Consider the following 14,502-nt stretch of genomic DNA (forward strand, 5'->3'; position numbering starts at 1 on the left):
AGGACCTGGGGTGGATGATATCGTTGGGATCCAACATGTCTCCGTGCTTGGAGGGTCTTGGGACCTGCCTGGAACCGGCTGGGGGGCCGTAGCTGGTGTAGTAGACAGGGGAACCTAATTGGGCAGGGAAGATGTTCCCAGGACTGGAAAAGCGGGAGCGTCGGCCGACTGGCCATAAAGGCCTGTCTAAGACGTCCCCATCCACCCCTGCTTCGCAGAAACGCTTAGGTGGAGGGAAGCCAAGAGAGTCCTAGGACGCAGAAACCGAAGCCTGGTCAGGGGGAGGGTGCCAACCGCTGAGAAAGTTTAGAAAAAGCCTGATCTATCTGGCGTGATAGCCTATCCTCAAGAGGAGAAATGGCTTGGTCAACAGCCCTGTAAATAGAGGTATCCACCGCCTCATAGAAGGCGTCCCCCCAGGGCATGTCGGCGAGGGGGTCCTCCTCCTTTTCTTGATAGTCACCATAGTAATCCATCGCCCCACAGCTGATAAAGCTGCCAAATAATTTACTTAGTGGAATACCACTGGCCTGCTATAGAGGCTTTGAAGTGGCTGGGTGTCAGCCTAAACCTTTACAATGCGGGAATCTGCTTAATGGGCTCACGCCCCTGGGACAAAGCTGGCGAAAGGGAATTTCCTACTCCTTACTGACAGGGTAACTGGCCTGGGTAATGTCCCTTAGACTTGTGGCCCCCAAATGTACTGACCAAAGGCTCTGCCTTTTTCACAAAAATCGCTTCAGACAGCAGAGTGTGGGGCACAAGAAACACGGTATGAAAAGACTCCAATATACCGCTTTACACCGCAACAGGCGTCTTCCTCAGGCCAGGGCTCCCAAAGATGCTGGTGCGACGTTTGAAACGCACTAGAAAGAGAGATCAAACAACGCGCCGCACTGCCTCTCGCGCCCTCTAAAGGCGGGAGGACCGGTAGCGCCGCCAGCTACCAGCCGGGTAGGTACTGGATCCCCGTGGGCCGTGGCTCTCTCTCCCTGCAGCCACACAAAACGTTTCAACAAAGGAAACCCAAAGCCGCACAAAAGGGGGAAGGCGCGCTAATAAGGATACGTGCGCCTAACCCACGGCAAACACGCTGACGAGCAATCGCTGTCAAGGATGAATTCCTGAAAGAAAACCGAACGTGGAACGCGCCGCTAACGAAGGAACATTAGCAGAATAATAGAAACACAGCGTGAAGTAAAATACAGCATGAATACCAGTAAACAATTAAAAATTAGCATACATCAAGCTACCAAACATGGAAGCATGAAAGGATACTTATCTTTCTGCGTAGCAGCGAAGAAAGGGAGGGAGAGGACACTGTTGAAGGACCATGTTGGACTATCTGGGCCCTGATTGGACATTGAGTACACTTCTGATTGTTTGTTGCCAAGTGTTTTTTCTTATACTTGTTCCCTTTGTTTCATGGGAAATGTAGTCTTATATCTTCGCTGCTATGCAATAAAGTGAGGAAAGAAGGTATAATCATAATCCTCGCCTCCAGTCCTGACATAGAATTCCCCTTCGGTACTTGCCAAACCTCAGGCGAAGATGTTGCCTCTGCACAGTCCTTATTAATCTACTTAAAGTGAGCACCCAGACTTTGTTTATTTGACCAGGTCTTTGTGTCTGTAGTCCAGTATTACATTTTTTGCTTCTAGAACATTCTTCTTTGACTCCTCCAGGCAGGACAAGCTCACTTCAGCAGATGACTGTTTCTAGTTTGAATAAAAGGTATGCAGTTGTTTTCAAGCTTAGTAAATGGCGTGTCAACATTTTTTTACTTGAACCACTGTCTCTGATCTGATCTGATTAAATCCCGGTCTCCACACTTGAGTGCATTTTCTAGGTAAGGTGGTCCTCTGCTTTGGGTCCAGTAACCAGTTAACTGTTTCTCTCTGCAAATTGAGCTAAAGGTTTCTGTATCAGTCTCTCTTCCTTCCATATGGAATAACTGCCAACACTGCTCAAAGATTCTAGCCATCTGTGCTGTTAGATCCCAGCTCCTGTACCATGGGTGTTCATAATTTATGCTCCAGCGCTATCCAAAAGGATCATTGCTATGAGCGACCATTCTTACATAACCCGTTTTTCAGCACTCATCCTGGCATCAGCGTACAGATATCACCAGCATCTTTATCTCTCCATATGCTGTAGAACTGTAACAATGGCCATAATCCTTCACATTAACTATATTAGCTTACTTTATCCCCAACATCCTGAGTATCTTGTTTGCAGCAGTCCTGGGAAAGCACGCATTCTGTGCTTGTATACCCTGCGTGCCAAAGGCACACGTTTACTTTGTATTTAGATTGGTTTAGGGCCAAGGCCAGAAGTTGTCAAGGAAGCACATGTGGGACTCATATTATCTCATTGCTCTCTTGGCTCCCAGTGCTGCGTTTTTTAGATTAACTCATTCATGTACTCTTATCTAGAGTTCTTGAACAATATATATTTAAGGCTCCACCATGAGCCATCAAGCATTTACATCATAAGTTATTTGGCCTGAGACGATGCAAACTTTTTATTACTGCATTTACATCACTATGTTGGTCTTCTGTCTAGATTAGGATAGATGTCCAACATGTGTTTGGTTCATAAAGCTTATTGTATCACTGAACCGCTTATTGCATAATAAGTCATAATTATCAGCCAAAACTGACTGAATAGCTTTAAGATGCCAAACTGACTGTTTTTCCTTTCAAGCTGGGGAGAATTTGAGGTCACTCCTTCGGTGTCAAGACCACCGTCTTTTAGAAACCTCTCTCCGATACCGTATAAGGAGAGAAGTACATTTTCATGTTTCCATAGGTGAAGTAAAGCTATTTTAATTCTAGCCAAATGGTGGGTTAAGCTTTAAGGTATTATTGCATATGATAATATCCCCTTCAATGAGAAAAAATTGTTTGCTCTTTGTATATATTGTCATGTGAGTGTTAAAATATGTATGGATTCATATTAATAAAAGGTAATGATACATGTATCCTCGCCTAAAAATGTCCAAGTTTGCTAATAAAAAAAAAAATATACATATATATATATATATATATCTCCAAAGCGCACTATGTGTCAATTTCCAACACAAAGAAAGCCTGCACTCAACGTTCAGTTTAAATTCATCCAAGTTTATTCAGCAACGCATTTCAGCCATCAAGGGTTTTCGTCATGGCCCAGTAACCAGTTCAAACAACACTATAGACATAGAAAATACATTATCGTCATTGTCCAGCATGAAACAGGTGAATATGCACTAAAGGAAAAGTATTTCTAAAAAGTTGTCTATACGCACATCATGTTGCAAGTGAACACGATTGTGAGTCAGTAAATTCATTATGCACATGTGCAAGCACCAATGAACCACAAACTCATGTTCGTATAAAAACAAATTGTAATCAAAAGAAAATATTCTCTGTATCTACAAGTGCATTTATCCCATAGTCAAGGGTAATTGCAGGTGGTATAGCACCCAAATGGAACTCAACAAAGGAGGCAAAGTAGTCAAACCTCAATTGCAGGGGTTGTACATAACTGATCATGAGTAATAATCATTCAAAACAAAATAAAGCATGCGAAAATACAGCTCAGTCTTGCTGATAATGGCCCAGTGGCTTTATTAGGTTCCTGAAAATAAAAGAATATTAAACTCCCATGGAAAGCCAGACTTAACAGCCCATGTTAAATATATCAAGACACATGCAGGGTAATACATGACCACCCATTCTGGATCACAAAATGAGAGAAAAAAATGTACAATAAAATGTATAATGTTATCCAACCAGCACCGAAACTAAGGGGCAGATGTATGACCTTTTTTACTGTAGCAAAAGGGAATTTGGCTCATTTGCGACTGCAAAATGTGTCTGCCCCATGCACAAACCTTACTTTGCGAGTCAGTAACCTGTTAATGACTCACAAAATATGGTTTGCGACTCGCTATTAGGAAGGGGCGTGCCAAAGGCTTACCTTCCTAATGACTAGACTCAATGCAATGTACTATTGTTTTGCGACCGCATTGCGGCCACAAAACTACTGCAAGTAGGTGGTAAACTCCCACAAGCAAGAAGGGTCCCTTTCCTGTTTGAGAGATGCCCTTCCCTTCCCTTCATTGTTTGCCCTTAAAAAATGTAACTGATAACGAGCTGCATTTGAAAAAACCCCCAAATAAACTGCTTTATTTAAAAAGCAAACACAACAGGTGATGGACCGAATGTGGATCAAAGTCACACACTCACCCCAGTCCAAAGATCTGGGCCCAAATCCATTGTTTTTTTGCACTCCACACCACCCTGGGTTAGACAATGGCGATATGCAAATCAGCTCTGACCCTGTGCCCCATGGGAACAGTCCAGTCCGAACTACAAAAGCCATGTCCTTCCCAGAACGGAATCAAGCATCCGAGGACCGGACCGGTTTCGAGGTAACACCTCTCATCAGCCCGGCTAGCTTGACTCCAGTGGTGTGGAGTGCCTGGGACCCACGTCTGGGCATCCCCAGCGCACTTAGGGCGGAATATGCAAACACAACAGGTGATGGACCGAATGTGGATCAATGTCACCCACTCACCCCAGTCCAAAGATCTGGGCCCAAATCCATTGTTTTTTTGCACTCCACACCACCCTGGGTTAGACAATGGCGATATGCAAATCAGCTCTGACCCTGTGCCCCATGGGAACAGTCCAGTCCGAACTACAAAAGCCATGTCCTTCCCAGAACGGAATCAAGCATCCGAGGACCGGACCGGTTTCGAGGTAACACTTCTCATCAGCCCGGCTAGCTTGACTCCAGTGGTGTGGAGTGCCTGGGACCCACGTCTGGGCATCCCCAGCGCACTTAGGGCGGAATATGCAAACACCACAGGTGATGGACCGAATGTGGGGCAACAGGGTCAGAGCTGTTTTGCATATCGCCATTGTCTAACCCAGGGTGGTGTGGAGTGCAAAAAAACGATGGATTTGGGCCCAGATCTTTTGACTGGGGGAGTGTGTGACATTGATCCACATTCAGTCCATCACTTGTTGTTTTTGCAATTGCCGCCCTATGTGCGCTGGGGATGCCCAGACGTGGGTCCCAGGCACTCCACACCACTTGGAGTCAAGCTAGCCGGGCTGATGACGTGTTACCTCGAAACCGGTCCGGTCCTCGGATGCTTGATTCCGTTCTGGGAAGGACATGGCTTTTGTAGTTCGGACTGGACTGTTCCCATGGGGCAACAGGGTCAGAGCTGATTTGCATATCGCCATTGTCTAACCCAGGGTGGTGTGGAGTGCAAAAAAACGATGGATTTGGGCCCAGATCTTTTGACTGGGGGAGTGTGTGACATTGATCCACATTCAGTCCATCACTTGTTGTTTTTTTATTTAAAAAGCAGTCACAGATATTGTGGTCTGCTAACCACTTCAGGCCACCATCCCTGGGAGTGCTAGCCATTCCCAAAGGGGTCGTAAATTGCGGTGGCCTCATGAATATTAATGAGGCATGCAATTTGGGACCCCGGTGGGAATCGCAAACAGTGTCTGAGACACTGTTGTACATTCACTTTTGCAAGTCGTAAATACAGATCGCAATTTGACGCAACTTGCGAATCGCAAAAGTTAATGGTCATTCATCTGGCCCTAAATCACTATGGAGATAAATGTTTCAAGATCACTTCAATAACTACCATATCAGTTGATGTGTACACAAAGCGCTTCATCCTTGTTGAGGCCACCAAGGTACTTGCTGCCAAGCAGAATAATATATTTTGACTCCAAAAGTCTGACCTTCTTCTCTGTCTCCGCCTCGTACATCCTATAGTCAATCCTGTCCATACCAAAATAACAGTCTGGCCCCATGTCTAGCAACAGGGTATAATACATCAAGATTCTTTATTGCTCTGTAATGTTCTTGGATCCTCTTCTTTACAGGGTAGAATACATTTGTTTATTCGCTGTGTCTTACCCATGGCTGTCCTATGTCCTTGTGTTGCAGCTCTTTCTTCAGGTGTTGCTTCTGCCACACTTATAGTATTCCTGTTGCTCCTGAAGTCAGCGCTCCCTCTTGTTACGTGTACTTGTATAGCTGTGTACTAAAATATCTCATAGTGATTTGCCTTTTTAATGTAAAGTAAAATAATGTTATAGTTCCTGACTATAATGTCACTTTAATTATTGTTTTTTCAGTAAATTTCTATGGGTTTTAAACCATTTTTAAAAGTAAGATGTTTACCGCTGTGCGCAGTTGCCCCAATTCCATGAGTGGCTTACTTCCTGTTGCGCACAGCATCTGGCCGTGTGAGTACCCAGTCCCCTGCGGACAGATAACCCCCCTCCTCACCTTCTTTTTGGTGCTCCTCAGATCTGTCACGATTTTACAGGCAATTTGCAGGGGGTGATTAAGCTCCTGGCTGGACCACAGGAGGCAGCTCTGCGTCCTTCCTCTTCACACTCCTCATGATTGAGATCGCAGGACTTCTCTTGGATCATTGACTCCTGACTCCCTCTGCCGCTCCTGTGGGCCCCACGTAGATGAGAAGTACCACTGCTGGATTACTGTCTGTGGTACTCTGGATCTAAACCTGGATCTGATCTAACACCAACACAGTTACTTCCACCCAATCTGGCCCCAGTCGTCCCATGCCGCCTGCTCTGCTGGACGACAGGCCTATCGGCTCTGAGACTGTGCCTCCCCAAGATTGCTCGGCCATATCAATCCCTGAACTTGCCACTCTTGTACAGGACCTTTCGACCAGAAGGGGAGGAAAAAGAGGGGTATGTACCCTTTGAGGAATACCTTGACCAGGAATAAAACTGGTTTGAGGAGCTGGGTGACGCCACTGGCCTGGATGCCTTCCCAATTCTGTCATGCTTTATCTTCCGTGCCCTGTTTTGGAGGAAGGTGCATCTTTTGTGACTGTTGCATAGGGCAGCGGAGGTCCTTGACCTACAACTTCGAGCCATTGAGGTCAAGACCAACATCTTGACGGAGGTGCTTCAGCATGGGGGAGAGTTCTGCTGAGCCAGTGCTCCCCTTTAATGAGATCCTTAATGACGCTCTTCTGTGGGCCTGGGCTAAACTTGCACACGGTCTCCTACGCATTACATGATTGTCTGACCCCATTGTCTAGGTCCAACAGACCCAGCTTTCCTTTCCAAGCATCCCTCCCCTGGGAGCCTTGTGGTTCAGGCCTCATCAGCTAAGGTCAACCTAAGAGCATTCCCTTTCACCCCACCAGTTGGGAATCTAAGAGGGTCGGCACTTTTATAAAGTGTATCTTCTCTTCCACCAGTTTGGCCTTGCGGTTGGTAAACAACTCATGCCTCTTGGGATGATATTCTTGAGCTCTATAGCACTTGGTCACACAGCTGCTGCAGTGCTCCCTCGAGAGCAGAAGCATTCTGAAGCAAGCATTGGTGGAAGATCTGGTTGCAGCTAAGTTAGCCATCAGGTGTGGACTGGACGCCAGAGACTCCCCAGGCAGGGCCTTGATCTTTACAGTGCCACTTTTCACCACACCTGGTTGCTATCTACTGTGTTGTTTGGGAATATCACATTATTCTTGATTGACATGCCTTTTGTTGGCTTCTACGTATTTGGAGACAAGGCACTCCAGCATTTTTATGAAAGCCAGGTCACTGGGTTTCTCACTGATTTCCTGACCACAGCAACAGTCCTTTCGTCCATTTTGTGGCCGCAACCGGAGCTCCTACGAGTGTCTGCAATACCAGCCTTACCCTCCAGCCCGGCGGGCTTCCCAGCCTTTTTTTTTTTTTAAGTCCTCATTGCCCAGATATACAGGAGTTTACTCCTTGATCACTTCCCATGAGGCGCCTCTAGTGATCTTTTAGATCTAGACCTTGCCATCTGTACTCCACCATCCGTGCCTATTCCGCCCTGTTATCCGTCGGCTACCACCAGAGTATTTGGCAATATGTTATAGAGGCATAATCATTGGACCCATTAATTGATAGACCGTACCCAGACCTCTTAGGGAAGCCAAAAAGCATTCTTCTGACTTTTATGTGATCTATCTAGCAGATTAGTGTGCCTTATTGAAGCCAGCCATTCTATTTTACTAGGGGGAGTAACCGTAACCCATTTTTTACAAATTTCCCTATGAGCAAAGATTCATGATTGTTCGTGAGCCCAAAAAAGACCAACAATTCACTCACCAGGGGTGCTTCACCAAGTATAGAAAGTATTAGATTACTCGTATCCAGCCAGAAGCCTTGAATCACCGGAAAATGCATAAACATGTGAGTATCATCACCTTTCTCTTTGTTGCATTTATGACATCTAGATACTGCTCCACTCCCCAGTTTAGATAATGTATATGGAGTCCTATAGACCCTATGGAGGCAAGAGGTGGTTCCGCCTTAAATTTGCGGGTCAGACTGTGGAGTATAGCATGTCGCAAGATACTTGCCATAAATCTTGAATCTGCTCTCCTGGCAAGCTCTTCACCCACAGCTCTATTGGCAGATTGAAATCCCCATCCGCCAACTCCATTAGCAGCCATTAACCATTTGCCACCTGTTTTTTATAAGTTATTCCAGCTACCAAACTTTCCTCCAGTTTGTTAGGCAGTCCTGCTCCAAGTCCATCAGTAAGGCTCCAACTCAACATTTGCAGATACTTGAATCTTGAAAGTTGGCCATTAAACATTAATTAGCTCCCCAACCTTTTTGTGGTTAGGTTCGCGGATGCCACAGAGTACGCAGAGGCCAGATCCAGCTATCAGCACGCCCCCCTGCCACTCAGTCTGCCGCAACTTCCAAGCTGCTTTAGGGAGCCCTCTACATAGCATGAACATCCCCCATAGGTGGCTCAGGCACCACCTACCCAAATGGAGTGACATAACCTTCAGAAAGTGGGTGCTCTAAATTCTGCCAAGGGGTTGTGCCCTTTCTTTCATGGAAACCCCTTCACCTTTGCCACCATCCCCAGAACTGCTGACAGAGGGCCATCTCTGCTTGTTCTGTCAGGAAGTGCAAGCTCTGTTGGCCAAAAGAGCCATTGAGGGGGTGCTAGCTCAGACGTAAGACATGGTTGTTATTCTCACTACTTTCTGGTGCTGAAAAATGATTGAGGCATCCACCCCATACTAGATCTGCACCCTCTTAGAGCATTTCTGAAAAAATAGAAATTCAGGATGCTCACCTTAGCTCAGGTTCTGTCTGCCTTGGACCCTGGAGACTGGCTGTTGGCGTTTGTACTTGCAGGGTGCATATTTCCTGTGAACTCAAAGGTGTTACCTGTAGTTCACAGTAGGCCACAACCTTTCACTGTGCTTCCCTTCTGCCTTACCAGTACCCCCTGGGTATTCATGAATAGATGGTTGTGATTGCACCACACCTTCGAAAGTCCGGGGTTCCAGTCTTCTCTTACCTCAACAACTGAGTGCTGAAGACTGGCTCGTCCCACGCAGTAGTCACCCACCTCCAGACTACGGCAAACTTCCTGCACTCACTGGGGTTCACTATCAACATGCTGAAGTCACAGCTGACTCCTTCTCAGACACTCCCCTTGATCTTAGCTATTTTGGACATGGTGCAGTTGCGTGCTTACCCAGGGCATTTGGGCTATCATACCAATATTTCACCTCTATCTTGAATTTTGGAGAGACTGACTCTGCAGCTGCTGAGTCTGACTTCCTGCTCCTGCTCGTGAAGCAGAGGTACCTGAAGGCTCAGTGGGCACAGCATCAGGGCAAGCTCACCAACCTGGTCCAGATTTTGCAGGAGACTGCAAAAGATCTGCATTGGTAGCAGATGAACCGCAATTGGGTTAGCCACAGTTGCCTTTCCCTTCTTAACCCGGAGCTGACAGTGGGGACCAATGCATAACTTCTGGGTTTGGACGGCCATCTCGAGAGGAGGAAATCAAAGGACTCTGGTATCTGGTGGAGTGTCGGCTCCACATCAGTCTCTTGGAGCTGAGGGCAATCTGCTTGGCATTTAAAGCCTTCCTCCCATCCCTCAAGGGTAGTATGGTGCTGGTATTCCCAGCCTGCATCACCTCCATGTTGTATTTCAACAAACTGAGCGTGGTTGGGTCGTGGGCCCTTGTCCAGGAGGCTTTGCGCCTCTGGACTTTCCCTGTGTGGCAGGACATTTTGCTGGTTGTGCGCAGTTGCCGGAATCTCTGAATGCCAGGGCAGATTAACTCTGCTGTCAATACCTTGCGGATCACAAATGGCCGTTACAATTGGAGGTGCCACAATGTCTATTCAGAGAATGGGGAGGACCTTGTCTCGACCTATTTGCCACCGCTGAGAACACGTAATGTTAGTACTTATGCTCGTTGGAGTTTCCAAAGAGACTCTTGTTTGGAGATGTGCTCCTCTTAGACTGGAACCTGATGTACACCTTTCCACTGATGATGCTCCAAGCTGAATTCTCAAGATCAGGATGGACATGGCCCAAGTTATCTCAGTGGCTCCCGAGTGGGAACGGAGAGTGTGGCATCCCAAACTCCTAAGCATGAGCATCTGTCAGGCTGCCTCTTTGGGAGGATCTTCTGTCACATCAGCAGGGCAGAGTCCTGCACCTGAACCTGTGCACTCTCCCCTTAATGCCTGGAGATTGAGCGGCAAAAGTTGAGTTTCTGATCTCCCTCCCAAGCTCTGTATTGTCCTCTTGGTAGCCAGCATCCCTCACTATAAACTGTATACGTCTGCTGTTGGCACTGATTTGTGGCTTAGTGCTCCTAACTACAAATGGGCCCTGTTTTTGCATCTCTGTTGGAGGTGCTGCTGTCTGTGTTGTCATTAGCCCAGCAAGGCCTTGCCCTAGGCACTGTTATGAGCTACCTTTCGGCTATTTTGTTTTTTCTGTTCAAGTTTCTAGTTGTGACACGTTTTTCAAAGGTCTGCAACATTTGTTTCCTCCTACTACTTTTGTTATGCCCCAATGGGATTTCAGTTTAGTTTTGACATAACTCGTGTGTTTTTCCTTTTAGCCCTTACACTGTTGCCCTTTGAGGCTGCTCAAATCAAGATAGTTTTCCTAGTGGCCATTACATTGGGCAGGAGGATCAGCAAGCTTCAAGCTCTGTCTGTACAACCTCCATACATCAAGATGGTTGCTCCCTTTCATGTCTGCCAGAACATGACACTGCCAACTATTTTCACTCCACCTCATCCTTCTAAGGAGGAGGAGAGATTCCACTGTCGATCCAAAGTGAGCTCTTTCTACATTGATCGCACCACGGTGAATCGGTTGGACAATCAGTTCTTCATTGGGTTCAGTGGTGTGAAAAAGGCCAAGGCAATGCAGAAATGGAACATTTCTCGATGGATTGTACTCTGCATCAAGATCTGCTATGCATTTAGCTAAAAATTAGCTCTCTGGAAATATAAGGGGGCATGGTAAGTTGTCACGTAACCCAGCAGGGCAATCTCCGGCGTGACAGACCATGACTGATCCAGTATGTCACCCAGAGTTTTGTGTACCTCAACCCAGTAGGTGTGCAGTCTAGGGCAGGTCCAGGAAAGGTGTGCAAAATCAGCCTGAGGGGCGTTACATTTGGGGCAGGTGTGGGGTCTGTTGGGGTCAATTCTGTGGGCAAGCGCCGGCGTGTGGTACAGCCTTCGAAGGAATTTAAAGTGTATGATTTTGTGTCTGCTATTCATGGAGACCTCCCTGTTCATGACACAACACGCCTCCCACTGATCGTCTGAGATCTGTGTGTATATCAAGTTCCCATGCGGTGCGGACCGCTTCATCCGACGAGGGAAGTGAGGACAAGCACAATTTGTACAGTTTGGACTCCACGTGAGCCCCCGATGTATTCTGTATGATGTGTGTAAGAGCCGGATTATCATCAGGTGGAAGAGGGAATGTGGGAAATGTAGCTCTCAACAGCGCCCGCACTCTTGTAAGTACGAATGTATCCATAAAGGTCCGATCGGTGAAGCGGGGGTCTTCAGTTATAACGAAAGCGTGGCCATTGGGGAACAGGTCGCCAATCGTGTGCAGTTGGAATTTCGATAGCGATCTGCGTATCACCATTTCGCCCGTTATAGGGAGCCAGTGGGAGTTGGGCAGTGGGAGGGCAGAAGAGTACATGTCAACGTGGAGCAAGCGCCTGATTTTGTCCCAAGTCGTTGTGGTGAGTGGGTGTATGTCATGAGGTTCGCGGGGGAGGCCCTTGGGAAGAATAGTCGCAAGCACCACCGGGAGCGCCTCGTCAGCCTCAGGTTTCAAATGTGGTATTCTGGCGTCAGGATGATACCAAGGGTAATCATAGGAGCACTGGGCGACCAGGTAGTAAATTTAGAAATCTGGGACTCCAAAGCCACCTCTCTCCTAAGGTAGAGTCAGCGTGCGCCAGGCTAGTCGTGGGCGCTTTCCCCCCCACACCAATCTCAGCAGGGCAGTGCGTAATTGTGTAAAAAAAACCTTGGTAAGGGGGATCGGTATGTTATTGAAGAGGTACAAAAACCGGGGGAGAACCACCATTTTGACAATGGCGATGCGCCCAGCCATTGATAAAGGGAGACGGAGCCACTTGTCAGTGTTATCCTCCAGGAAGTCGAGAGCTTGTCCGTAGTTCAAGCGGATAATGGACACGGTGTCGAGATGTACATGAATCCCCAGATATTTGACAGATTCTTCACACCACTCCAGTGGGAGGGAGCAGGGCCACCGCCTGGTGGCGGGGGTAAGAGGAAACCATTGTGATTCGTGCCACTTGACCCTGAGGCCCGAGTACTCGCCAAAGCGCGCAATCTCAGATAGCAGGGGTTGTAGATTGGTTTCCGGGGTGCGGACATATAAAACCATGTCGTCCGCATATAGCGAGACCAATAGAGGGCCGATGCGGAATTGGAGCCCTCTGTGAAGATGTTTTTCCTGTAAGTGCCGCACCAGGGGGTCCATTGCCAAAATAAAAAGTAAGGGAGATAAGGGGCATCCCTGGCGGGTACCCCTGGAAAGAGTGAATCTGTCGGCGATGGTGCCATTTAGGCGAATGCGGGCCGTGGGAGCAGTGTACAACAGCTCCACAGTCGCGACAAACATTGCAGGCATGCCCATCCTTCGCATCACGTCCAAAAAAAAGGGCCATTCTAGAGTGTCAAAAGCCCTTTCAGTGTCTAAAAAGACAGCGGCAGCTGGGGTGGCGGGGTCGATTCTGTGTAGAACCGAGAAAATCGTGCGAAGGTTCAGTGATGTTGACCTTTGAGGGACAAAGCCCGACTGCGCCGGCGAGATAATGGTGTTAACCAGCAGCGCAAGCCGCATCGCCAGCACCTTGGCCAGGATCTTATAGTCCAGGTTCAGGAGTGAAAGCGGGCGGTAGGAACTGCAGACCGTGGGGTCACGTCCTGGTTTGGGCAACAAAACTATGACCGCTTCGCGGAGCGTCGGAGGGAGAATACCAGACTCCAGGGCTTCGGCGTATACTTCCACAAGTATGGGCACTAGTTCTTCCTTATATGCCTGGTAAAAATCGGCCGTGAAGCCATCCAGGCCGGGCGCCGAGGACCCCTTTAGGGAGTCAATCGCCTCCGCAATCAATTCCGGAGTGATGGGATGGGTCAAAAAATCCTGCATGTATTTCTCCAAGAACACCATAGCAATTTCGTTAATGTACGGCCCTGGATCGCGAAACTCCGCCGTAAGGGCAGATTTGTAAAGATGCCAATAGTAAGTCAAAAAGGTGTTGCAAATAGCGGGGGTGGAAAAATGATGGCCGCCCTGCGCATCCGCAATTTCAGTGATATATGCCGCTTGCCGAGGAGGGCGTAGTAGCTGGGCCAGCAATCTGCCTGGCCTATCTACCTCACCATACTGGCGCGCCGTATGGTATTTGCCCAAATACTTCAGTTCTTTGTCTGCTGTGTCCCTGAACTCTAGTAGCAGTTCGAGGCGGTGTGTCTCGTGGCCTGGGGAAGGGTCAGTAAGGATTACAGTCTCAACAGCCAACAAGTCTTTTTCTTGGCGGGACAGGGTGGCGCGGATGTCACGCAGTGCACCAACATGTTTGGTGATGCACACCCCCCGTATGGTAGCCTTAAATCCCTCCCACAATGTAGCCCAGGTGGTCACAGATCCAGTGTTAAGTTCGAAGTAGTCCTCAATCGCAGAACGAACCCCCTCTGTGGAGGCCGGGTCCGCTAACCCCCTCCCAGGGAATCTCCACTGCTGTTCGTATCTGCCCAACCTAGGGACTGCGAGGGACAGGACCACAGGTGAATGGTCGGAGAGAGTGCGGGGAAGAGTGCGAAGATCAGTGACCAAGCCCGCTAAGCCCGGAGAAAGTAGCCAGTAATCAATTCTGGTGCTCGTGTTGTGATAGCTTGAATGGTGAGTGAAAGCAGGGGTGCCAGAGTGCAGCTTGGCCTCTATGTCTAGAAGTGAGAAATGAGAGCAAATGGTCGCCACTGCTGCGCGGGTGAGAGGTTTGCGATCTGGGGAGGGGGACGTGCTATCCCTACTGGTGTTCATCAGTAAGTTGAAATCGCCCCCTAGCGCCAGCAGTTCTATGTCGGAGTGCAGTAGTGAGAGATGCAGGTCTTCGAAA

General features: G+C 48.0%; 1 protein-coding gene across 2 annotated transcripts in view; it reads left to right on the top strand.

Moving 5' to 3' along the window:
* The window catches only part of TMEM243 (transmembrane protein 243), a 237,280-nt gene that overhangs the window by 24,637 nt on the left and 198,141 nt on the right, over window positions 1-14,502 (top strand). The window lies entirely within an intron of this gene.

Source organism: Lissotriton vulgaris, chromosome 1_1 (assembly GCF_964263255.1).
Source record: "Lissotriton vulgaris chromosome 1_1, aLisVul1.2, whole genome shotgun sequence".
Classification (NCBI taxonomy): domain Eukaryota; kingdom Metazoa; phylum Chordata; class Amphibia; order Caudata; family Salamandridae; genus Lissotriton; species Lissotriton vulgaris.